Genomic DNA, 27,981 nt, shown 5'->3' with positions numbered 1-27,981 from the left:
ACTTCAGATGCAACAGCCCACCACACCGTTACAAATGAGGGAGAAATTCTCCACCACGTGACAGACAACAAAGAAATTAAAGAAATTACCTACATGATGACAGACGATATAGTCTGAACAACAGATCATAATTTAACCAGAATTGGCGTGATTCAAACAGGGCACGGCCCTCTCGAAAAGCTGAAATTGTAGAGGTTAGATCTCCAGATTCCAATAGGGACCCACGACAACAAAGAGACGGTAGACAATGACTCACACCGCTGACAGTTACAAAACGTACTTATGGAGCTTACCATGTAGCTGCCGTGGCTATTAATTACGTAAAAATTGAGGACTTTAGGGACTTCTTACTCCAGGAAGACGACGTAAAACATATCAACATTGCATATCCCGTAATTCACATTATAGTAAATGACGTAAAAATTTATAGCAGTGCTTGACTCTGGCAGTCCCATTACAGTAATTAGTGACAGAGCTTTTAGCAAATGCAACAAATCGAACGATTGCCTCACACTTCCTTTATGTAAGATTAAATTACAAGGTGCAATTTTTGCAAAAGGTGTAAATGAACGCCAACAAACCAACTTAGAATTCTTTTGTCAAAGCCACAGATTCACTATGCACTTTCTTATCGTTCCGTTATTGGCGACAGAAATTATATTCTGAGTAGACTTTTTGAATAAATACGAAGCAATCGTAAACCTTCACGATGCTGAAATAAGTTTAAAGAAAGAAGGTAAGTCAATAGCTTTGAAATTTGAAGACTGGCTCTCAAACCATGATGAGGAAATTAAGCAGCTTTACCTCTTGTTAGACAACAGTTCGACACTTCCGACGGAACTTGACACTAACAATCACTCTGCAAGTGTTGACAGGGATGATATCGACGACGTATTCAATACTAATGACTTAATTCAGAAAAAATTCAAGCAATTGAGAAATGTAGAGACACTGATAGGCAGGACCTTCTATACATTTCACAAGCACATTCCACAGTTTTTACTCACAAAACAGGAACCATCAAAGGATTTCAATACCAGTTTTGTGTTCGTGAGCATACTAAATTTTGTGTTAGACCATACGTAATTCCAGCACATTATAGGGACCGTGTTAGAACAGAAATACAATCCATGCTTGACGAGGGCATTATTGAGTCTGCAGTAAGCTCATACAACAATCCATTACATGTTGTCTTAGATTCGAGACAAATCAATACTATCATCATTCCTGAAGCAGACAGGCCACATACGTTGGAAGAAATTCTTCAAAAATTTAATGGTGTAAAAGTGTTGTCGTCTATTCATCTCAGATCCAGCTTTTATCAGATCGAACTTCATCCAGAATGTAGAAAATACACAGATTTACTTTGTTTCGGCGTTTGTTATCAATTTCGGAAAATTCCTTTTGGTTTGAACATTTCTTCGGCAGCATTTATTCGTGGGATAAATTCTATATTACCTGAGTTCTTAAAACGTCACATCACCTTATATGTGGACGATATTCTGATAGCAGAAGCTTCATGGAAACAACATAATAGCATCCTCAACAGTGTAACACATATTTTTTCAGAATCTGGAGTTACAGTTAACTTGGAAAAGTCTGAATTCAGTAGGACAAAGGTAAAGTTTTTGGGACGCATTATTTTTCTGAAGGCATTCAGCTGGATCCTGAAGGGTTAGAAGCAATCAGAGCAATTCCAGTTCCATCCACAAAGAAACAAGTCCATAGTTTTCTAAGTCTCGTGAACTTTTACCGTCGTTTTGTGAATATGCAAATTCTAGTAACACCAAAACTTTGTTCTGTCACCGGAAAAAATACTATTTGGAATTGGGACGAACAGGCACAGTTGGACTTCAATTCTTTGTAAGAAGCGCTACTTAATGCGCTCATGGAGACCTGTTACAAAATTTCGGCCTTTGCACAGATTCTTGTAAAGTCAGTCTTGGTGCCCATTTGTTTCAAAAAGCCATAGAAAATGACACCACTGTTCAGAAAACCATTGCTTTTGCTAGTCACGTTCTAACAAAATCGGAATTAGGAGCTTTAGCTTTCGTTTGGGCATTCAAGAAATTCTGTTTCTTTCTTTCCGGTAAACACGTAAAAATATACAGTGATCATCATCCATTACAATTTCTTATGTCCTCAAAATTAAATCTTGACAGGTTAAAACATTGGGTATTGTTTCTGCAAGAATTCCACTTCACAATAGTCTACATTCCCGGCAAGGAGGACATTTTTGCGGACGCACTATCATATGCACCGGCTGCGTTTGAGAAAAGTAACACAGCCAACCTGGAGAAAAATTTCAGTATTCTTTACATTCAAAATGTCCCCTTTGAGAACTTAATCATCACATCTTTAAAGGAAATAGCTCATGAACAAGATAAAGATTCGATTTGGAAAGACATGAAAAGTAAATGGCATGAAAATACACACACACAGATTCAGTATTATTATCTGGTAAGAAACAACATACTCTTCAAACGTTGCACTGTTGATGACTAGATATGGGTAGTTTGCATTCCTGACGATTTTGTCAATCAGGTCATTTGGTTCATTCATTTCAGGTACGCTCATTTTTGTCCACGATAATGTTATCAAATTCTTCGGAGGACTTGTTATTTTAACAATATGGAAACAAGAATTCGAAGAGTCTTGTCTATTTGTAAACTTCGTCAAAAAGTTAACCATCTACCAGCTTACATCGTGCTCCGTTGTTTCCTATCATTCCTTCTAAATTAAAAGAATTTGCTGCTGTTGATCTCTTGGAACCCCTTGTCAGAACATCGAATGGATTTACGTACGTTTAGTCGCTGTTGAACTTCAAAATTTATTTCTTTCACACCGTTACGTAAAGCCACTGGACGGTCTGTATCCAATGCCTTTGATAAAAATTTCTCACGTGAAGTTGGACACGTTGCTAAAGCCATAGCAGATAACGGGTGGCAATACATATCTGCGGTTTGGTAACGCATGCTTCGGAATCGTAAAATCAAATCTATTTTTATCCCATTGTACTCACCACATTGTAACCCTTCTGAACGGATTATGAAAGAAATCAATAAGCTTTGCAGACTTTATTGTCACAGAAAGCATCAATATTGGGACAGATATTTACACTTATTTCAAAACGTGCTGAATGAAATGCCTCATGACTCCTCTGCTTTACCACCTGTTCTTGTACTGAAGAATGAAGAACCACCAAACAGTATCAGAGAGGTTGTACCTATTCCGAATACACGTAAACTTCGACACAAAGACATAATTGATTTGGCTATTCAAAATATAAATTCTGCTGCAGACAAAAGGAGAAAACTATATTGGTCAGAAAGTTCTCATTAAAGCTCATTCGTTGTCACATAAGAAGAAACACTTGAGGCACAAACTCTTTCTGATTTATAATGGACCTTACAGGATCCGACATATACCACATGATAATTGCATTGAAGTTGAATCTCTGCATACTAGGAAAGGTAAAGGACTACATTACATTTGACAAGTAAAAGCGTTTACTGAGAGATAATTTGCTTTCTGAATTAGTCGTTGCTATAAGATATCTACTTCACGTTACTAGTACACTTTGTCACACTTAGAAACTCTTAACATGTAACAATGTTTTGAAGTCGTTCGTTGCACAATTATGTAACGACTATAAGGCTTACATAATTAGAACATATACTGCTAATGACATTTTATTGCAACATTTTGGTTTACTTGAATAGACATTTGGGATTTTAAGTACTTTCTGAGAGATAACAGATGGTACAGTTGTTAGTTTATTTGACAGCTACACAACTACATGATGTCGCTATTAATGAGTAATACAATTTACATTATTGCTTCTGCGCCATATCTGTTTTATATCAGCACAGTCTTCCTACATTCTTCTGGAAAGTAAAATATGTTTTAGTAGTAACTTTTGTGGTATAGCTACAAGGAGACAGCCTTTTCTGCAGCACAACAATACGTTACAGTACAATACTTTCTTGGTCATGGTAATGTACGTAATAACTACGACATGATACGCATAGCATTTCACGTGTGTTTATAACGAGGTAAGTAAATTGACTTTTGCAGAAATTTTTTTATGGACGACGATAATTAAGACACTTGGGACATTTTTTACCGTTAAGTAATGACAGAAATTATCTTACAGCAAGACGCACAGCTGAGAGCTATAGGACGTGCATTTGAGTGATTAATTTTTGTACTTAAATTATTTTTTAACGATTCTCGAATTACAAAGATACAAAGAAGATTTTTGGTGACAAATTTCATTCCATTCCTGTAATCTGTAACACCTGAGGTTATAATTACACTAACCCTCATGGGGTACAAGTTTACTTTGTGTACTAAGCGTGTGGCAAACGCTTGGAGCCCTAGCTAATATGGCATTTGCTTATTCGGTTTTGCACATCAGTACCACATTTCTCTAATACCGAATTACACAGCTATCTGATCATTTAACTGAGAGAGACAGACATTCTTCTGACTACATGAGCGACTCATGTTTATGTAATTACACAGTTAGATAACTTCACACTTCTGAAATTGGACTTTGCGTACATTTTTGTGACCTGTTCGTATTTACTTTAGAAACCACTGTGATACTATGCCAGCATTTCTTAGAGATTTTGAAATTATTGAAGAAAGCTACTACGTTTTTGAGATTTGACTTAGGTGTTATTCGACAACAATGTGAATTGTGATGTTGAGGGCTGGTTGTGGTCGTTATGAAGGGTGCATGACTGTGACTACCACTATGTTGACTAAAATGTTAGGGCACTGTTATATTTATGGCATTTTGTTTCTACACGTTTGTAACGTTGAACCTGTGAAGTTTTTTATATGAGACTGCCACTGTAGTGGAAACCAATGTTGCAAGTGTTTCAGTAAAGAAAGTTAGTGACCTTGACGTAATGCGCTGTGCGACAGTCACCCGGAAAAGAAAAACCACTAGTCTGTGCCTTTCAGAGGCACAGGTGTAGGAAAAAGAGGCCACTAATCTCGGTAGTGACATTTCTTTGTAGAAACCATCGCAAATACGACACTCTCATACTCAAAAACATATGATTACAGTTTGGAGCTCATACTTTCTGATGTTTACTAAAATGCCTAATGAAATGATGAGAAATATTTTACATCTATATGCCTGATTATGACTACTGTCTTTCTGGTTGAGCGGTTTTTTACTGCCTTATGAAATGCCAAATGTCTAGGGAATGAAATCTGTATGCTTTGCCTTGTATATATTTGCTCATTTTGTTTAATAACTGGTTTCCATCTGCGCTGCAGCATTGGTTAAAATAGAATTTAATACATGTACTAACGTAAATACCTTTTGTCTACCGATCTATCAAATAATAGTTTTATGATCTACATTCTTTTAAAGAAGCACTAGGAAACGAAAGAAGCATAAGAAGGAGAAGTGATTGATAACAGGAACTGAATACATAATTTCCTTTTCAAGGACGTGGTATTTTTATTTTTTTTTTTTGTAGTATAGGTTTTTGTGGTACATCACTTAAGTGTCATGATGTGAGACAGGTATTAACAAGTAAATAGACATTGCTATCTTTACTGTAATAATATAATACATCAAAAGCATTGTTCGTTCTGAAACCAGTTTCAAAACCATGCAACTCGGGACAATAATAACTACTGCTAGTAGCACCATTATTTCCAATGTGCTGTAAGAATCAGTATTTACCAAAGACCATAGCTGACATGATACAATACAGAAGTTCATAATAAGAGCTGTCACGCTACAGGCAGAAGAAAATAGTTGGGAAAAGAGAAAGACGTCTCGGTCTCCCTTTAGTTTTCCCCCGTTTTCATACCCGCCGCTGTTAAGTGTGGATAACACTGAGAACCGAATTCTGCCAAATTGAGGGAAGTTACACGCACAGTATATACCTACAGTACGTTGATAGCACGAGTACAGGAGTATGTAGAGACTCACCAGACACGTCGGGGGCTGCGGCAGCCAGTGCAGTGGTGGTCGGCAGCGAGACTCGCCTCTTGTGCTGGACTGGGCTGCCGCCTCCCACCCACTCTGTCCGCAGTTTTCCTCGAGACCCCCTCCCTCCCCCACTCTTTCCCCCGCCCCCCTCCGCACCGACAACGATAACCCTTGGATTGGTCTGACGTTCGAAGTATTTCTGCCATTTGATATTAGCCAAAGCTCTAAGAATTCTTGCTCTTATGCAAACGCAGTAAGTGAATTCAAGTCGCGTATTGTGTCATCCAGTGGTCCTACTGGTATCGTAATGCAAAGTGATGCATTAGGTATTTCTAAAATGTTTCACCGCGAAATGCGGTACCTCCTTTCAATCATCGCACGAAGCCAGAAACTGCAGAGACTGAGATAAGCGATCGCAGAACAGAGTGGCTGGAACCTCTGACTAGCAGAAAGCCACGGGGGCCACATCAGATGCTGTTCGTTCCCAGCCTCTGCCCACTCCATTCCCCGACAGCGACGTACCTGCCCACCACGAGGTGTTCATTTCACTGGCCTTCCTCTCTCCTTCTGCGAGATACGCTCCCCGGATAGACAATTACTCGCCCTCAGGTGGCGCCCCGCACTTGCCGTCAGCACTACGTCCAGCCACGGCAGTGGTCTCTATCCAGCGATGCGCCCTACAATTGATGACCAGATTTGTAGAGCTACAAAATTGAGAAGATCTTGGCTGCTACATTTCGTTCGCTGTTCCAAACAGTTCTTGGCCTTTTCTATAATCTTCCTGTTGGACGAGAAGGCGTTCGCGCCTGAAAGTGTATAAAGATGTCGATAATCTTGTGATTGAGGGGGGAAACCACTTGAGGAAGCTGTTTGACACCGAATTTTCGAGATTCTTTTGGGGTGGGAAGATTTAATCAGAGTTTTAAGCAATTTTTATATCAGTTAATTCATATTTCGAACAGTTTTTTTGATTTTTTTTTTGAATAATTTCAGCCAAAGTTAACAAAGTTAGGCTGTGATGTCCGCTGAAGGTTGTGAGTATAGTTCTCCAATTGCGTGCAGTGCTGCAATTCCGATTTTCATCTGAAATCAAAATGTTTTTGATTTTACATTGATAGCATATTTTCTAAGAATAATCAGGTGAAAATAATGAATATTAAAATGTCTGCAGGCGCTGGAACAATTTACTTCGATTTTCAGGATTGTTTTTCTCTAATTAAACAAAGAAAAATACCCTTGAAACCATGATATCATCTCACACGGTGGTTCAAATATTTCATAATTTTATAAAGAATCATACTATCAAATTTCGTAATTATCGGTTCCGTACTTTTTGAGTTAGATTGCACGCAAATGTCAAAAAAGTCATTTCGAGATGAACGCCTTTGAAAAATAAATTCTCGGAAACTAGAAATTCAAGGAAGTTAACAGTAATTTAAAATGCTTTCCGATCAATCTGTGATTCCAGCAACAAACAGTAACCCTTACTCTTCCTCATATGCTTCGTTTTGCGCTTGCAGCTGTTCTTTCCGAGTTTTCTGACCTTCTTTCGATTCCAATCAACTAAGTGTAAAATACGATGACCCGATAAAAATGCACCTATTTCGTTACTTGAGATATGTGCGTGAAAATGTACTGATGGAAAGAGCAAACTCTCAAGTTTTACATGGTTCCCGCCAGGCAGCAGTCGTGTGCGCCCACTTCAGTTCTAGTAAAGAAAACAGAGACCGTTTTGTGTTGTACGTTTTGTGCAGTGCGGGATGGTAATAACTTTTCAGCGTGACTTTCGTACTGGGTATGGTGTGGATCCAGCTACAGCACAGAGCATTAGACGATGGCGTGAACAATTGCGAGAAACAGGTTGTTTCCGTAAAGGCAAATCGCCGGGACATCTGCGAGTGTCTGACACAAACGTCGAACGCATCCGCCATAGTTTCACAAGGAGGCCGCAGAAATCCGTTCGCCGTGCAGGCCGACAGCTCAGCATGCCTCCGACGTACGTCTGGAGTGTGTTGCGTAGACGTTTACACACGAAACCGTACTTAATTCAGCCACTGCAAGCTCTTCGTGAAGGTGACAAACAACAACGCGTGCTCTGTAATTTCGTTGTCAGCAAGATGGAGAGTGACAGTTTCCTTCCACCCTTAGTGTTAAGTGACGACGCAACATTCTATTTAAAGGAAAGGTGGACCGTAATGCTGCGAGAGTATGGGGTACGGAACAAAGACATGAAGTTGTACAACATGAGAGGGATTCTCCAAATTTTAATGTGTTTTGTGCAGTTAGACGGTAAAAGATGAACGGTCCATTTTGCTTTGCCGAGAACACTGTTACAGGAAGCACAAGCCTCGACAGGCTTGTGAGCGATCCTATCCCACAGTTGGAGACTGGATTCGAACGACTTCGTTTACCAACAGGATTGGGCACCACCACACTGGCATCTGGAAGTGCGGGAATTTTTAAATCAAAGGATTACTGAACGATGGATCGATTGCAATGGACCAAATGATTCACCCTTACATTATTGGCATCCAGGTCTACGGTCCTGGCTGTATGTGATTATTTCTTATGGGGGTCTATAAAAGACTGTGTTTATTTGCCTCCATTACCAACAACAATGAGTGAACTGAGACATCGCATAACAGCAGCTGTGGAGGCTGTAACTCAAGACATGCTCGCTGCAGTGAGGAACAGTTTGAATACCGGATTGACATTTGGCATTCATGTCAAGGAAAGCATATTGAACACCTTCGAAAAGCTATGAAAAAGAAACTTTTTCAGTTTCCCGCTAATGAAAAAAAAATATTCATTGTACGAGGGTAAGTAATGTTCCACGTTTTTTTTTTTTTTTTTTTTTTTTTTTTTTTTTTTTTTTTTTTTTTTTTTTTTTTTTTTGAAAATGCGTTAATGTACAAAGACAAATGTCCTTGTTGATGCTTCACATTTTATGTTTGTTCTGTGCCCGGTGAAGTTTCGAACCGTTCTACATACGACTAACGTTACAAGCAGCGTGCTGTTATTGAATTCTTGTGTGCGGAAAAACGAACTGGGGTGAACATCCATAAAATTTTGCGTACAGTCTATGGCGATGATGCAGTTGATAGGAGTACAGTTGGTCGATGGGTAAAGAAAGTTACAGCCTCAGGAAATTCAGAAACAGAACTCCATGACTAGCCATGCTCGGTACGTCTTGTCACAGCCACTGCTCCAGACATGCTGAGTCGTGTGGAAGCCATTATTCGTGCCGACCGGCGCATCACAACTCAACAATTGCCTCGACAGTTGCCGGCCAGCATTGAAAATGCGTCTGCAATGATCGAGACTCACGGATATGCAAAGAGGTGCTGACGATTGGTTGCACGAATGCTCTCAGCGGACCACAAGATTCAAAGAAAAGCCATATTATCTGAAGTTTTGAGACCGACGGAGGGACCTTTCTGTCACGGATCGTTACCGGTGACGAAAGATGGGTGCGCCACTTGGCGCCGAATACAAAAAGGCTGTCGATGGAGTGGCATCATCTTCATTCACTACAAAAGAAGAAATTCAAGACCACTCCCTCTGCCGGAATAGTCCTGATGACAGTATTCTGGGATAGTGATGGCGTCATTCTGGTAGATGTGATGCCAAGGGACTCAACCATCAATTCATTGACATACCAGAAGACTCTGAATAAAGAACCGTTTCCGACATGTCCGATCGGACAAGAATCCAGATCTTGGTCCTACACGATAATGCATGCCCGCACGTAAGTATGAGTACCCGGGAACACATCGCCAAAGTGGGTTGTACATCACTGCGGCATCCATCCTACCGTCCAGACCTCCCCTCCCCCCCCCCCCCCCCCCCACTTCCATCTCTTTGCGCCGCTTGAAGATTCTCTACGGGGAACACTGATGATAACGAAAGGTCCAGTTATGCAGTGAAAACATGGCTACGCCCGCAGGACAAGAGCTTTTACCAGCAGGGAATAAATGCTCTTCCACAACATTGGGGTACAGCCGAAGATAGTGATGGAGACTACGTAGAAAAATAGGACATCAACAAGACATGTTCATATATATTGTCACAAAATTCTGAGTCTTAACAATATATACGTTCTGAGGAAAAAATGTGGGGCATTACTTAATGCACCAGCCTCCTATATCTTTGTTAGTTTCAAAACTGTAGACGTGCCAAATCGGATGATTCTTTTTCATACACCCTCTATAATGAAAACGGTGATATAATCTGACGTGAACCTGTATATTAAACATACCATAAAATGTGCAGACAGAGAGTGCCTTTACGTCCTTTTCCTCATGTGCAGCCCCCTTTTTCGCTGTTTGTTAATTGCTCAGCTGCACTGGTGGGTAATTACTACTCAGAAAAGAAAAAATAAAACTTGATAGCGACTGCTGGCGGTCGAGGGCACTGGTTCACAAGTGATATGCGGCGCCTGGCCTTCGCTAAGTCGGCGGCTCCCTACGTCACACCGATAAAGCGCGGTGCACTGGAGAGGCTGTTTCAGTTCGTAGAGCTGCAACATGGCGAGCGAGGCAGGGACGTAGCAGCTCGTTCATCTTGTACTGAACCCATTTCTTCTTTAACTTTTCGAGCCCCGGATCTATGATTTTTGCGAACTGGAGCCAGAACTTGATAGTGGAGCCCATCCTCCCCCCACCACATAGACTGTTTGTGATATGTCGTCAAAAATTTAAAAAAACTCAATTATTCAAACATATGTTCATTTTGTACCGCGCATCTTCCTGAGGAGTTTGATGTACAAAATATATATGTCCCAGGATATGTAAAACAAGTTATTCGGTCTTAAGTCTTCCAAACTGGAGTGCCACGCCTCTTCACACAGCAGTCTTCCATCACACGTGACTGTATTTTGCTCTGTGGAATTCGATCGTGTATATTTTGCAGTGGAAGCCATCAAACGTATATTCAGGGCAGTGGAATTTAAATTGTCCTGTAGTGTCTTTCCTGCTCCTAGTCATTCGATTTCATATCCTGCCTCCTCCTAAGGAAGAAAAAAGAAGACAGTAAGAAACAAGAGACCATCAAAACAATACACATTTGTTCAATCCTTAGGTCCCAGAATTTTTTTGTCTCTAATCTTGCTACAGATTTCCATGGTGTGCCTTCCTTCCTGTGAATTAATCTACTACCTCATCAAAGTCCGTCAAACGGTCTGCTATATGCAAAATCAGGATGTCGTCTTCTAATACTGTAAAAACTGTTAATACTCAACTGTTAGTACTCAAGACTTGCGTGGTTTTTCGACTTGATTATGTCTATTTTTCCACTGTCTGCTAGATAAAATGAGCTGGCCTTCGTAATATTGCTGCAATTGTAACACACACCAAATAAGTGAGACTGTTTTCGCACAAATGATCATTTTTATTTACCTCTCTTACGTAAGTAACATCACAGCATAATTCACGAAGTATCAATATGAAATACCTATTAGGCCTATTAGAAGCAGAAAGTTTTATATTAAGAAATAGTATCACGTTTCGTTCATGCGATCGAGAAATAGTAGTACCAAATCTTTTATATATATATATTTGCAGTCGTCATATTCTACCACATAATTTGTGTGGTGTCGCCGTTTCCTCTCCTTCCTCGTTCTAACAAGAATCTTTTCATCAAAAATTCTGTAAGTATGCCTTCCATTGTGAAAGTTTATTCTCTGGTTAATTTCAGTAACCCTGCCAGCAGCACAGTTTCAATTATCGCGCGTTTATTCCCCGCTCAGGCGTCATTACGTCTTCGTACGACTCGTTTTCCGCTCTCTACCGAGAACAGAACTTAATGCGACTGCTAACCGGGGAGTGTACAACTAGTAATGTAGCGATCTGGCAAAAATTTTCTGTCAAAATTTCCTTTTATTGGATAAGCGCAGAAATATAATATGTAATGCGTCTTACCAGTTATTTCCACTCTGACAGTCTGAATTTATGGATTTAACTAATAAAATAACGCTGATAATTCGCACTGCCAATCAACCACATAAACAAACTGCAAATAGCATTCACCCACTCGGGTTCATTCGGCTAGACGCGAGGGAATTCCTTGGTAGAGATATCACTTGGACTATGTATACATGCGAAAACAACTTATCATTCTTTCAGATACCAACTTAAAATAGACAACATGCACTGGATGCTCAGGCGACATGTGAAACAAGGTTTCTTTCTTCAAGAATATGAACTTGGCGCCCTGTGAAATTGCCGCTCTGGGCAGGTACTCCTGTCTGCCCTCCCCCCCTCCCCCCCAAATCCGGGCCTGAACTATTCTCCTCGAGCCGTCCTCAGGTGCGTGCAGTGTATGTTGATATTTTTCACGTTAGGTTCAAATGGTTCTAATGGCTCTGAACACTATGGGACTTAACATCTGAGGTCGTCAGTCCCCTAGAACTTAGAACTACTTAAACCTAACTAACCGAAGGACATCACACACATCCATGCCCGAGGCAGGATTCGAACCTGCGACTATAGCGGTCGCGCGGCTCCAGACTGTAGCGCCTAGAACCGCTCGGCCACCACGACCGGCTCTCGCGTTAGGTCGTTCATAGTCATGTGAATTAACGAGTTTTTGGAGGCTATTAGCCTTGATTTTTTTCAAACAGCGTTGTCATTGGTAGGGTGTGTGAATCATGTTCTGGTTTTAGTTCTATTCTTGTCCTTCCTTTTGTTCGATGGATCAGAGCTGGCAATCTGAAGGTTATGTCACCTCACGTTATCTTTTGAAGATAACACGGAGAAAACGAGTGTTCTTACTGTCAGTGGCGTGCTGTTGAAAATTCCAATGGCAGGAAGATGAAGAACAGCGCTGAATCCTGAACAAGAAGGACCTGTTTATCGTAGGTTGCATGGAGCAACCAAGCGCAGCTAGCGACTGAAATGAAGCGCAGGTCATCTTCATTTCGAAGAAGGTTCATAAGACCGAGGTAAATAATAATACGCCTGTATCGTTGACATCAACCAAGAATTACAGAATATGAACTACGCTCACGGAAGCCTACTGTATAAAAATCAACATGGATTCCATCTATAGAGATCTCGGGACACGCAGCTCGCTGTGTTCTTCCGTGAGGCCCACTACGGTGTATACACCGGTGGCCATGTTTGTGACGTTTTCCTTGACTTCAGGGAAGCATCCGACACAGCTTCACACTGCCGTTAGTGATAAAGCAAAATCGACGCTGTTATTGTGGGAGACCAAACACTTCCTAACTCAGACTGCACGAGCTTCTTTATAGCATCTGAAGTGAGCTGCTGACCATTGTCATGAAGAGGGTCACTGCCCAATGGCAGGGTTCCTCTTCGCTTGTTCTGGACTGCCCCTTAAGGTCGATTTTCTCGAATCGCCTTATCCAACCAGTGAACAAGGAAATCGGCTGTCATTCGCTTCCTTCCCTGACCGCCTGAATCATGGACATCCTGCTTCAAAGATCTTGCATGACTGCCACTCCTTGCTATCACACGTGAGGGTTGTGTTACATGGGCCGCGTGAGATCAGGCGGAATCCCTCAGCATAAAGAAATCGAACTGCAGCACACACTTCTCACCTGGAGCGTGTCTCTATTGCTTACGCCACCAGCAGATCTGCTCACTTTGTGCTCAGAGCTGGACAGTGCGACGGGGCGCGACCACAGACACTGCACAGCACAGCAAAGTTGCCTGGAGTCCATTTGGCAATGAAATCCAATAAATAACCAGCATTTCTCCGGAAATATGCGCAACCACCCTTCTGATCCTAAACAGCAGCGAACGAAAAAAAGGAAAAATAAAACCAAGTGCACAAAGCGATTTTGTACAAGCTTCAGTTATTACTGCTTACATTGATCAAAATTATGTTTGCTTCTAGATTTACGGCAGCATCAGGCCTAGGATGTATAGTTGCTGTTTCGACCGTACATTGACGTGAAATGCACTCTCCAACATTTGGTTTTCAACACAGCTTGGAACGCACAAATTGGTGTTACACTTTTGCCAGTGTGATAAACTCGGCCTTAGACTATATCAGGTACGGTTTTAGTGAGAGGGAAAATATCTGCGAAAGTATGTCGAATGAGGGAAACTAATATCTTAAATCGTGATTTCAAATCCATGAGCGGAATTACAGGCTTCATCGTTCTACTTATCTAGAGCTATATTGTCGTTGAAAAGTGAAGCTAACTGTCTGCGATATGAGGATTTCACTAAACTATATGCTGTACTGCACCACACGGCTCATGCTCAAGGCATTCGTTTGTTTAATTTCTCCTATAGAGCTCAAGTGAATTAGGTTCAGGTGGAATGGAAGGAACGAGACCATTTAAAGTGAGGAAACTATTACTGCATTTACCTCTGACAAGACTAGCAACAGCACTGAATTGAGATGACCGACAATAACTGCAGCTCCGTCGTAGCTCTGAGAATGTTCGTTACTTTTAAAAAAAATCTTTGTTCGACTTCAGCAACAGCTGTGACCTAGCGAAGTATTGGGAAGACATACAAGAAAAACTGAGGCAAAATTCGATACACATATCCCTTTCTGTATTTTATGCGTGAGCGTCTCTGAAACAGAAGTATTCAGTTCATTCTGTCTTAGATTTTACACTCCTGCAAGCACACCAGATAGCTTCCAAATTTTGCTTAAGCTCCAGAATGAGATTTTCACTCTGCAGCGGAGTGTGCGCTGATATGAAACTTCCTGGCAGATTAAAACTGTGTGCCCGACCGAGACTCGAACTCGGGACCTTTGCCTTTCGCGGGCAAGTGCTCTACCAACTGAGTTACCGAAGCACGACTCTCGTCCGGTACTCACAGCTTTACTTCTGCCAGTACCTCGTCTCCTACCTTCCAAACTTTACAGAAGCTCTCCTGCGAAACATGCAGAACTAGCACTCCTGAAATAAAGGATATTGCGGAGACATGGCTTAGCCACAGCCTAGGGGATGTTTCCAGAATGAGATTTTCACTCTGCAGCGGAGTGTGCGCTGATATGAAACTTCCTGGCAGATTAAAACTGTGTGCCCGACCGAGACTCGAACTCGGGACCTTTGCCTTTCGCGGGCAAGTGCTCTACCAACTGAGCTACCGAAGCACGACTCACGTCCGGTACTCACAGCTTTACTTCTGCCAGTACCTCGTCTCCTACTTTCCAAACTTTACAGAAGCTCTCCTGCGAAACATGCAGAACTAGCACTCCTGAAAGAAAGGATATCCTTTCTTTCACTGCATGTTTCGCAGGAGAGCTTCTGTAAAGTTTGGAAGGTAGGAGACGAGGTACTGGCAGAAGTAAAGCTGTGAGTACCGGACGTGAGTCGTGCTTCGGTAGCTCAGTTGGTAGAGCACTTGCCCGCGAAAGGCAAAGGTCCCGAGTTCGAGTCTCGGTCGGGCACACAGTTTTAATCTGCCAGGAAGTTTTGCTTAAGCTGTTTATTTGTTGTATTCACAGAAAAGAAATTCAGCAGTCCAGCGTTAAACCAGCTTCTTTATAGTAGAATATCTTGAAAGCCTCTTGCGATGTATGATTCAGGTGTAGGTTACTCAGTGTTATGTTCTTCTCCTGTTGCGAACAACGGGCACAAAAACTGTGCCGCAGAGTCCCACGCAAATACTAGTGCAGCCCTGCTTGAGGTTCCAAGGTTTCACCGCCTAGTTGTGGCTGCGCGGGGTAGCCGCGCGGTCTAGGCAAGGAAAGCGTTTCTGAAGTAGAGAAATTTGTTGACATCGAGTATAGAATTAGTGTCGTGAAGTCTTTTCTGAAAGTAGTTGTATGGAGTATAGCTATGTATGGAAGTGAAACATGGACGAAAAATAGTTACGACAAGCAGAGAATAGCTTTCAAAATATGGTGCTACAGAAGAATGCTGAAGATTAGATGGATAGATCACGTAACTAATGAGGAGATACTGAATAGAATTGGGGAGAAGAGTAATTTGTTCCATAAGTTGACTAGCAGAAGTGATCGGTTGGTAGGCCATGTTCTGAGCCATGAAGGGATCATTAATTTAGTATTTGATGGCAGCGTGGAGGGTAAAAATCGTAGAGGGAGACCATGAGATAAATACACTACGCTGATTCAGCAGGATGTGGATTGCAGTAGGTACTGGAAGATGAAGAAGCTTGTACAGGACACAGTAGCACGGAGAGCCACATCAACCCAGTCACTGGACTGAAGAGCACAACAATAACAACAATACCGAATTTCTCAAACTATCTAAGGAGTGATATTAAATTCTAATTATCGTTTTGGCTTCACCTTTGTTCAGAGTTTTAAGGTGATGGGGTGGTGGTAAGTTCCTTTGGGATCAAACTGCTCATGCCATCGGTCCCTATTTTTACACACTACTTAATCTAACTTAAACTAACTTACGCTATGGACAGCACAGACATCCATGCCCGAGGGAGGACTCGAACCTCCGACGGGGCCGGCCGCGGTGTTCTAGCGGTTCTGGCGCTGCAGTTCGGAACCGCGGGACTGCTACGGTCGCAGGTTCGAATCCTGCCTCGGGCATGGGTGTGTGTGATGTCCTTAGGTTAGTTAGGTTTAAGTAGTTCTAAATTCTAGGGGACTTATGACCTAAGCTGTTGAGTCCCATAGTGCTCAAATCCATTTGAACCATTTGAACCTCCGACAGGGGGAGCCGCGTGAACCGTGACTAGACGTCTGAGAGCGCGCGGTGTAGCAGCCTCTCCAAGGTCCATACCTTAAGTCACTTACAGAGTTTATCATGTGTGTTCCTTTTCATATTGCATACCGTCAACAAATATTTAGTTAATTGCTGTTCGCCGGCCGCGGTGGTCTCGCGGTTCTAGGCGCGCAGTCCGGAACCGCGCGACTGCTACGGTCGCAGGTTCGAATCCTCCTTCGGGCATGGATGTGTGTGATGTCCTTAGGTTAGTTAGGTTTAAGTAGTTCTAAGTTCTAGGGGACTGATGACCACAGCTGTTAAGACCCATGGTGCTCAGAGCCATTAATTGCTGTTCTTCCTGGTGTAGCGATTTTAGAGGACGGCAGTCAATATACAGAAGCAGAAGTTGCCTTGCCATCTGGGCAAGCGAGAACGTGGCTACTGTGCATCGAGTATACTTTTCACCAAAAACAAGTTAGCCATAATAATCATTGCCAAAACTGGGGTTTAATGTCTCTTACTTCAGGGAGAGAGGGCCGTATGTAATTCAGTGGGCAGGTTGTAGAGCTGAACTTAACAACGACCTGCAATAAACCCTAGTGCCAACGGCCTCGCCGCAGTGGTAACACCGGTTCCCGTCAGATCACTGAAGTTGAGCACTGTCTGGCTGGGCTAGCACTTGGATAGGTGACCACACGATCGGCTGATTGCTGTTGCCAAGGGGGCTGCACTCAGGCCTTCTGAGGCAAACTGAGGAGCTACTTGACTGAGAAGTAGCAGCTCCAGTCTCGTAAACCGACATACGGTCGGGAGAGCAGTGTGCTGACCATATGCCCCTCCATATCCGTATTCAGTGACGCATGTAGGCCTACGGTGACACGGCGGCCGGTCGTTACAGTTGGACCTTCATGACCTGTTCGGACGGAGTACAGTTTTGGTTTATAACAATCCCTATTGTGTGTCGAGGGAACATACATGTGTGGAGAATACATACATACTTCATTAAATATTCTGCCGTCTTTTGACGCTGCAGGATCAGGAAGAAAAGCAATTAACAAAATATTACTAGTTGTCTTCACTTTTCTGAGCGCCTGCAGCTTTGTTGAAATGTGTGTGAAATCTTATGGGACTTAACTGCTAAAGTCATCAGTCCCTAAGCTTACACACTATGTAACCTAAATTATCCTAAGGACAAACACACACACACACCCATGGCCGAGGGAGGACTCGAACCTCAATCGGGACCAGCCGCACAGTCCATGACTGCAGCGCCTGAGACCGATCGGCTAATCCCGCGCGGCGCCTGCAGCTTTGCTGTATAGTTAAATAATGAGGGCACACTGTCAGGTAAAATGTTATGGAGGTATGGTAGTCTTCCATGAGGATCTCTGGGCGGGGGAAACTCGGGAGCATGTCATCAACAGAAAAAAAAAAAGAAACTGGCGTTCAAGAGGTCACAGAGGGGAATACGTTAGCCATTTAGGTTGGTTAGAGAATTTAAAAAGAAAGTGGACAGGTTCAATTTAGATGCAGTGGCAGTAGTGAAGTGTGGTAGGACGAAGGACAGAACTTCTGGTGAAGTCAATATAGGTTTACCAATACAAAGTCAAATGGGGTAATGTAGATGCAGGTCTAACAATGAAGAAGAAAACAGAAACGTGGCTAACGCACTGGAAACAGCGCAGAGAATGCATTATCATGGCGAAGATAAACAGGAAGCTAAATCCAACCAAAGCAGTACCAGTTTTATACGTCAACCAACTTCACAAATGATACATAAAATGAAACAATTTAATATGAAATAAAAGAAATTATTCATAAGTTAACGGAGCGCTAAATTTAATTTTGGTAGAGGACTGGTATTCGAGTGTAGGAAAAGAAAGAGAAAAAAAAATTCACAATGTGATCAAAAGTACCCGGACACCAGCAAAGACATACGTTTTTGGTATTTGGTGCATTGTGCTGCAACGTACTACCAGGTCCTCCATATCATCGACCACAGTAGTTATTAACCATCGTGAGAGAGCAGAATGGGGTGCTCTGCAGAACTCACAGACTACGAATGTGGTCAGGTGATTGGGGTGTCACTTGTGTCATACGTCTGTACGCTCGATTTCTCCATACCTAAACATCCCTAGGTCCACTGTTACAGATTTGATAGTGAAGTGGAAACGAGGAGGGAGACGTACAGCACAAGAGCGTACAGGCCGACCTCGTCTGTTGACTGACAGAGAGCGCCAACAGTTGAAGAGGGTCGTAATGTGTAATAGGCAGACATTCATCCAGACCATCACACAGGAATTCCAAACTGCATCAAGATCGACTGGAAGTACTACGACAGGTATGTGAGAGGTGAGTGGAACTTGGATTTCGTGGTCGGGCGGCTGCTCATAAGCCACACACCACGCTGGTAAATAGCAAACGACGCCTCGCTTCCTTTAAGGAGCGTAAACACTCGACGATTGAACAATGGAAAAACGCTGTGTGGAGTGACGAATCACAGCACAGTTTGGCAATCCGATGGCAGGGTGTGGTATGTCGAATGCAAAGTGAACGTCTTTTGCCAGTGTGTGTCGTGCCAACAGTAAAATTCAGAGGGCCAACAGTAAACTTCTACACGTGTTAGTTGTAAATAAGCTGGAAAACAGTAACACTAGACAGAGCGGTGGACGAGTATACTCCCATATCTTGTTAAGCTGTTTTCTCAGACCCCAGGTTCCATATCTCAAATTGTTCAGTGGAGCAATCTCTATGTCCTGTCGAATTTTTGTTTGGCCTTACGGAAACACCCTGTATGTAATGTTAACAGTATCGGTCCTTTGACACGTCGTTCTAATGCGAATGAAATCACCTTTCCACCTGACGATGTAGTTCCTGTAAGAGCAGCGTGCTGAATTCTGGTCGCAGGGAAGGCTTGAGCCTGGCCCCCTGACCGGCGGCGTCTTGTTTCCTCAGCAAACGGAGAGCCGGCACTGTCCCAAGTGACATCCTGCAGTCAGTAAACTAGCAGGAATCAAGCTGGCCGCCGATGTCTACAGCGCTCTGACACTCAAGGAGAGTACGTGATACGTGAGCATAAAACCTGTTCCATAACTCAACAGGAGCTTGACGTCAGCAATGATTGCTTCTAATTTTCTTCTTGGAAAATGTCATGAATTGTGCTTTTTTCATTTACTTCGTTGCTCCACTTGTTCTTGTTTTAAAGCTGTTCTTTTGGTTTTTGCCATTCGAATTTTCATTAGAACGGCAACAAGAAATAAACTCTCCTCTACTTCGTGTTATCTGGTCGCAAAACGGCACGCTCTGGTGAAGGCGAGGTCCGCCCTATCGCTGGCGACCCCTACGCTGTTGACCCGCGACGAGTCAGGGAGCGCCTGAGTGTTTTCCTGGTGGACAGTCACTCATCAGTGCAGCTGGCCAGTGATTTTCCAGCAAGCTGCGAAACCACAACTAAATAGTTCGACTGTCATTCCACGACGAAAGGAGTTCCACAAAACCTTCAAAAATAATTGTATCTTAATGTCTGATGATGTGTTCATTGCACTGGTATGATTTCACGTTGTTACATTTCATTTCTCTCATTCTATTAAGTCCATTCATTTCAGATAATTTATTTTACTCAAATATGATATATTATATTTATTTTTCTCATACTAATTGCAAATATAAATGGGTTTTGGGAAGATCAGCTAATAACATTACCATATCTACAGCATTTATTGCAAAATTACAAAAAGTCTTAATTGCATCATATATACTGAAGGAGCTGATGATACTGGTACTCCTGCCTATTTTCGTAGAGGGCCCCAGCGAACACTCAGAAGTGCCACATCTCGACGTGTCATGGACTCCACTATTGTCTGAAGTAGTGCTAGAGGGAACTGACTCTATGAATCCTGCAGAGCTGTCCATAATTCCGTATGTACGGGTGGAAAGTTTTTCTGAACAGCACACTGCAAGGCATCCCACATATGCTCAGTAATGTTCATGCCTGGGGAGTTTTGTGGCCAGCGGAAGTGTTTAAACTCAGAAGAGTGTTCCTGCAGCCACTCTGTAGCAATTCTGGACATGTGGTGGTGTCGCATTGTCCTGCTAGAAATGCCCAAATGAGTCGGAATGCACAATGGACAGAAATGAATGCAGGTGATCATACAAGATGCTTACATATGTGTCACCTGTCAGAGTCGTATCTATACGAATCAGGAGTCCCATATCACTCCAACAGCACACGCCGCACACCATTATAGAACAGTGAACAGACCTCTGCTGACATGTAGGGCCCATGGATTCATGAGGCGGCGTCTAGACGCTAGACACAATTTCAAACGTGACTAGTCCGACCAGTCAACATGTTTCCAGTCATCAACAGTCAATATCAGTGTTGACAGGCCCAGGCGAAAAATCCTCAGACCACTGGAAGAATGTGAGAGTTCCTATTTCACATAATACAGATGCTCACAAGTGAAAATTCTGCAGACCCACAAATTTAGTGAGGTACAGTCGCCATATGTTCAGACTAATTATTTATGGAAGAATGGAAAAAGTGACAAAAACCCCACGCCAGGGGAGATAAGCATATGCTCCAAGGAAATGCAGGCATATACCAGGCTGCACTTACCCTACAACTTTCTCTAGAACAGAAAGGCAAACATTTTGTTATAGCGTTTGTAGATTTAGGGAAATTTTTTGACAATGTTGATTGAAATACCTCTTCGAGTTGTCAAAGACACTGAGATGAAATATACACTCTGTGATCCAACATATCCGGACGTCCCCAAAAACGTGCGTTTTTCATATTAGGTGCATTGTGCTGTCACCTATTGCCAGGTACTCCATACCTTCGACCTCAGTAGTCATTAGACATCGTGAGAGAGCAGACTGGGGAGCTCCGCAGAACTTACGAACTTCGAATGTGGTCAGGTGATAGCGTGTCACTTGTGTCACACGTCTGTACTCGAGATTTCCACACACCTAAACATCCCTAGGTCCACTGTTTCCCATGTGATACTGAAGTGGAAACGTGAAGGGACTCGTAAAGCACAAAAGCATACAGGCCGACCTCGTCTGTTGAGTTACAAAGACTGACGACAGTTTAAGAGGGTCGTAATGTGTAATAGGCAGACATTTATCCAGACCATCACACAGGGATTCAAAACTGCATCAGGATCCACTTCAAGTACTATGACAGTTAGCTGGGAGGTGAGAAAACTTGGATTTCAGGGTCGAGCGTCTGCTCATAAGACACACATCACGTCGGTAAGTGACTAACGACGCCTCGCTTGGTTTAAGGAGCGTAAACATTGAATAGTGGGAAAACGCTGTGTGGAGTGAAGAATCACCGTACACAATGTGAAGATCCGATGGCAGGGTGTAGGAATGGCGAATGGCCAGTGAACGACATCTGCCAGCATGTGTAGTGCGGTGGTGTTGCGGTGTGGTGGTGTTTTTCTTGGAGGGGGCTTGCACCCCTAGTTGTTTTGCGTGGCACTATCACAGCACAGGGCTAAATTGATGTTTTAAGCACCGTCTTGCTTCCCACTGTTGAAGACTAATTCGGGATGGTGATTGCATCCTTGAACAAGATCGAGTACCCGTTCATAATTGACGGCCTGTGGCGGATTGGTTACACGACAAGAACCGGGATGAACTGGCTTGCACATAGCCCTGTCCTGAATCCTATAGAACACCGTCGAGATGTTTTGGAACGCTGACTTCGTACAAGGCCTCAGCGATCGACATCGACCCCTCTCCTCGGTGCAGCACTCTGTGAAGGATGAACTGCTGTTCCCCAAGAAACCTTCTAGCACCTAATTGAAGGTATGCCCGCGAAAGTGTAAGCTGTCATCAAGGCTAAGGGGGGGGGGGGCAACACCAAAAGGAATTCCAGCATTACTGATGGAGGGTGCCGCGAACTTGTAAATCATTATGAACCGGGTGTCTGGATAGTTTTGATCAGATACTGTACGTAGTGAAAGGTTATTCACATTAAGTACAGAAACAAGAAGGTGGTTATAAGTGTCGAGAATGGAGAGAGACAGGATTGTAAACAATCGCCGCTTCTATTGAGTCTGTACGTGGAGCAAGCTTTGAAGTAAAATCAGGAGATATTTTGGAAGGTAATTAAAGTTCAGGGTAAAAAAATAAGAACATTTTAGTATGGTTACGACATCCTAATGTTATAAGGCTTGCGAAGGACTTGGAAGAGCACTTGGAATAAATGGATACCGACTTGATATATTATAAGATGAACATCGAGATTAGTAATCAACGACAATTAGGTGTGGCTGAATGACATGAGGCAGCGCCATGGTAATTCGATTAGGAAATGAGACACTAAAAGTAGTAGACGACTTTTACTGTTTGGATAGCAAAATAATCGATGAAGACTGTAGTGCAGAGGATATAGAGTGTAGAGTGACAATAGCAAGGAAAGCTATACTGAAGAAGTGTTTGTTAAGGCGTAATATCAGTTTAAGTGTTAGGGAGTATGACATGTAGGTATTTGTTTGGCAGTAAATCGTGGATGATTAGCAGATCAGACAAGAAGTGAATATAAGCTTTTACAGCATGGTTCTATTTTAAAAAATGTTGAAGGTATGATGGACTGAATAACAAATGAAGAAGATAGAAGAGACAGACAAAAATTTGTACCAAGGCAGGGATTTGAAATGAGGATCCTGCGCACTACGGAAAAGCAGTAACCACTACGCCACGCTGGCACAATGGCTTTGCACAACTCCACAGACTATCCTAGGGCACCTCCCTCCCCAAACCAAATCCATATTCACACCTGAGGCCGTTTGGTAGGAATGAGAATTTTAATTGAACATTGAGGCTTGCAAGGGTAGTGCACACCTGCAAACCCACTGTAGCAGGGTGGCGTACTAACCAGCACATCTGCCTAGTGTGCAGGCCAGGCAGGTTCAGATCCTGGCCTTGGTTTGAATTTTCATTCATCACTCCAGTCTACATATATCTGATGTTTCAGACTTGAAGATATCTCTGGAACTATATACTTTCATTTGATTAAGTGAGGAAGTACTTAAATGAATTGGGGAAAAGCAAATTTATGACGCAACTTGACTAAAGGAAGAAACTAGTTGATAGGAGACGTCTTGAAGCAATAATGAATTGTCAATTTCATTGTGTAAAGATATGTGGACAATGAGGGTAAGAGTTGTGGGAGGAGAACGAGGCTTGAATAAAGTAATTACGTTCAAATCGCTATAGATTGCTGTAGTTACACAGAAATTAAAAGACTGACGACCTTATCAGAAACAACCAAGGTAAGTTGTATAATGAGGTAGGACTACAACTTCAATAAAGGTGGCTGATTTGAGTGTATACCAAAGCGGATGACCCAACGTGTCTTAACGCTACCTCCATGTAATGCGACGTGGGAACAGTGATCGTAACAAGCAAGACGAATGTCACACCTCGTTAACGACAGCAGGCATCAAACCTACTATTGATTGCTGCTGTCACTGAATGTATGGCCATTTGGACAAGTTTGCGAGTGAACTTTGCGAAGATAATCGTATACAACGGCCATTTAGCGTTAGTAGCCAGCAGCACACGAGACTACAGGTCTTCAGCTGAGCCAGACAGCACGGGAACAGGGCAATAGCCGACTGGAGGTGTGCCGTTTGGCCCAACGTATCACAGGTCTGCTCCCTCGTCAGATGACGCGAGGCCCTGAGTGCACCGAAGAAGCAACGAGGCGTTCTGCCCGGTACGTGTGGAGGCTGCAGTTCACGCTGGAAGCGGCTCAGTCAGCTTTCGCGGTGTTTCGTGTACCGTCACTCATTCGGGTTACCGTGAACGTGGACATCCGTGTGTACTTTCGTACAATCTCGGTGTCCAGGTGTTGCCGTTACTGAGCCGTGATTTCCTGCCTGGGATGCTCTTGGCAGGATAGTTTCCCTGTCGAAGCTACGCACTTTGCGGCGTCCAGGTTGGCCAGCGTGTACCGTCACTCATTCGGGTTACCGTGAACGTGGACATCCGTGTGTACTTTCGTACAATCTCGGTGTCCAGGTGTTGCCGTTACTGAGCCGTGATTTCCTGCCTGGGATGCTCTTGGCAGGATAGTTTCCCTGTCGAAGCTACGCACTTTGCGGCGTCCAGGTTGGCCAGCGCCCTCTAATTAGGACGGCCTGGGTCTGGCGGCGAGCGCAACTGGAATGGAGAAGCAGTCACCGGCCAACGCAGGCTCTGTCTGAGAGCCGGGTCTGTCTGGAATCCTGAGCAGAGCGCGGGAATTTACCCTGTCGTGCAAGTTAACGGCGATCTCCTGGGCTAACTTTAAATGGTGAGCCATTTGTTGTACAATTTTAGGATGTCGTTGCTCCATGTAGCCTCTTTAATTTTCGCTAGTCATTTCTTAAATCACTTGGACGTGGGTTCGGGATATTTGGTACTGCAAGTCCATCTAACTGCCCTGGTTCCGTTGCCTTACGAGTGTGGCCGATAAATGACGATTCCTTGTTTTATTACGGTTGCTTATTCGTTAAGTGGTCAGTTTTATGAATCAAAGTTTATTGTCTGTATAAAACTTCAGCCACCAATTTAAGTCGGAATTGCCAACTTCCTTGTCGCTTTCAACTGTAACAGTTACAACTTTGCACCGTCAAACGACGCTTTGGTATTTAAGGTTGTGTGCGGATTGCCGGATCATTATCATCTTGAACTGGTTGTGGTTTGTAAATTTATCAAGTGAAATTTGACGTCAGTAGAGATTGTGTAATCAACTATTGCTTTAACAGTGACTGCGATTGACACACTACAACGTTTAACATCTCCTCCTGCGTTTGGCGCTATCCAGTGCTCGGCTGTTAGTTTTAGTATTTTGGTGAACTGTGTATTAATACTGGGCCTGTGTGTTCTAGAAGCCGTTATTGGCGTGCGCAGGCCCTCCTGCGTGTCGTTCTCACTTGAGCTCTCGAGCACGGAATTCACACGCGCGGCCATCGAGAATGTGCTGATTGATGTGTAACTCTTTCAGGCTATCATAACATAATATTGCAAAACGTTTTCCATAATAGTTAAATCACGTATTTATGAGACCTTGCTGTTTGAGTATTTTTCTTGAGACCAAATACCTTTTACAAATTGTAATTTTTCATATTCACAAGTCACTAGTGAACTCAGATCTGTAGTTATGATACGGTTATATTTGTGTAAAGTAATTTTTTATTAATTTAAAGTTGTCGCCATGAGGGTGTTTCTCTTTAAAATTATGTTTTCAATTATTCTCATTGCTTTTATACAATTGAATAAACGCTGTAGATCATCCCAATTTGCAAATCGTAATTAAGCACTGTGTTGTTAACAGTGCTCTGTTTTAATTATGGTTTAGAAAATAAATTCTTGTGTCCACAAATGAGATCAGCATTCCACTCCAGAAGCCCATGTGCCCTGCTTAGTAATCTACCACCTTACCACTTACTTCTGCACTTCCTGCTGAGCGTGCTGTAGACTCTCCCGTTTGGATAGATGCCAACAGCCACATTCACAGGACTGAATGGACACGTCCCCCTCTTGACAAACGCTCAGGAACCCGATCACATCTTAATAGCCCCACTAAATAAATCGATCTTAGTCCCATAGAAATGCGAGTCTGCGAGTTCCTGGGACAGCGTGTGATCGCAGCTCACCACCGACAACTAGCTCTACAGATGTAGTCATCATTTTGTGTATATCATACGACATCCGTGAACTTCATTAGTCGCCAAATGGAGGCCACTGTCGATGGTACACGCAGTGTTGACGGTATTTGCATCCTCATGGCGTGCTTGTCAGGGGATGGACTGGAACAGGCTCTGATGTGAGCACCCTGCGGTGAGCAGGTACCTGGCTAACACGGAGTCATTTGGGAAGATGCCGCGAGGTCAGAATGAGCAGCAGAGCGGTTGCCGTAGTTATCACGTGCCCTTGAGGTCAGTGCTGCGAGGCGTTGCGCAACAACGCTTCCAATGTCGGACGTCAGGAAAGTTTGACGACGCTTCAGGGGGAGGGGGGGTGAAAGGGGGAGGGGTTCTGGAACAGAGGGCAGACTGCGGACACAGTAGGTGGGAGGTGTCAGCCCAGTCCAGCAGTGGCCAAGATAAAGATAAAAGGCTGTCTTTGCGACAGCCCACTACACTGGCTGCAGTGGCACAGAGCAGAACTCACACATCTGGTAAGTCTCTATGTGTTTCTTCCAGCACTGTGGCGGTGTGCTCAGCGTATCACTTTCCTCAACTTCACGGTCTCCTGTTCTCAATGGTACCCCCCTCAAAGTCGGTACCTGTGAAACCGAGAGTAGCTAGAGTTTGTACCGAACTTTAATACGACTTTCTCAACTGTTTCTACGACCTCTAACGCAATAGCTCTTGATACGCATTCCGTCATCGGTTCACGTCATCTACGCATTTCAGCAGCGACTGATTCTTACGGTGTAGTCTACATAATGGCGTCACTAGCCGCACTAATTATTGGTATATGTTGTATGCCGTCGAAACAGATTCACGAAAGCATTGTTCTTTCGATACAAACTTGTCAGATCGGACAATGGAAGTAGTAGAGATCTGCTGGAATACGGCCGTACTGGCCTAATTTACAGGGTGATTCACGAAGATATGAAAATACTTTAGTATGTTACGCTACGTTTAAAACTAAAGAAAAAAGTTCATAGGTCCGCTAATGTTTAGTTACGGAGTTACGGGTAGTATAAGGTTTTGCCTGAAATTTAGCAACTTCGCTAATATGAAGCCATCGCAAATCTGTAGATGGTTAAAGTAAAGCACGATTTAAATTTAATTTGTTGTTATTGGTCTGGCGAATCTAGCAAAACATGTCCCACATGCATATCTACAGTAGTTTTCCAGAACATCCAGAGAAGCAAAGGCATAATTTCGTAAAATTTTGAATTTATTAACTACCTGGTCTAATTTGTTCTTTAAATTCCAGACAACTGCACAAAGTTTTCAACGGAAGTTGTAGAGAATTTATTTTTGGAAAATTTATGGTAAAAGCGTTATCTGAAACTGTATGAATGTGTCACATAATCTGGTTTTATGTATACCACAGCACACGTGAATTCGTGTTAAACCGAAAAAAAACAAAGCTCACTGTTAAGAAACTTGTACAAAGCACATACAATTTCGCAATACAATCACAATCACAGTAAATGTTCAAAAACGTCTCCACCGAGTTCAGTGCATTTAGCTGCACGTGTACAGATTTTGTTGCTCATTTCAGTTTCACCGGGTTGTTCTTAATTTCGTCAATTGCATTCATAATGCGACCGAGTCGTGCCTCACGTGTATTGATTTTGTCCTTAAAATCATTCTCTTTCACCCATCCCCATACACAAAATCCATTGGTGTTATATCGGGAAATCTGGGTGGCCACAGATGTGTAG

The 27,981-nt window shown here is 43.0% G+C and overlaps 2 protein-coding genes across 3 annotated transcripts in view; one reads left to right on the top strand and one right to left on the bottom strand.

The window, feature by feature from the left end:
• The window catches only part of LOC124719979 (ankyrin-3-like), a 110,585-nt gene extending 104,543 nt beyond the window's left edge, over nt 1-6,042 (bottom strand). For both annotated transcript variants that reach the window (XM_047245202.1, XM_047245203.1), the window contains exon 1: nt 5,963-6,042. The gene's annotated coding sequence lies outside the window, so the exon portion shown is untranslated. The remainder of the gene's footprint in view (nt 1-5,962) is intronic.
• A 20,590-nt stretch (nt 6,043-26,632) lies between these two features.
• LOC124719970 (ankyrin-3-like) overlaps nt 26,633-27,981 on the top strand; it is a 51,115-nt gene continuing 49,766 nt past the window's right edge. The window contains exon 1 of the mRNA XM_047245188.1: nt 26,633-26,757. The gene's annotated coding sequence lies outside the window, so the exon portion shown is untranslated. The remainder of the gene's footprint in view (nt 26,758-27,981) is intronic.

This window comes from Schistocerca piceifrons, chromosome 11, assembly GCF_021461385.2.
Source record: "Schistocerca piceifrons isolate TAMUIC-IGC-003096 chromosome 11, iqSchPice1.1, whole genome shotgun sequence".
NCBI lineage: Eukaryota > Metazoa > Arthropoda > Insecta > Orthoptera > Acrididae > Schistocerca > Schistocerca piceifrons.
The sequence above is the reverse complement of the archived record's forward strand: the minus strand, read 5'-3'. Positions and strand labels throughout refer to the sequence as shown.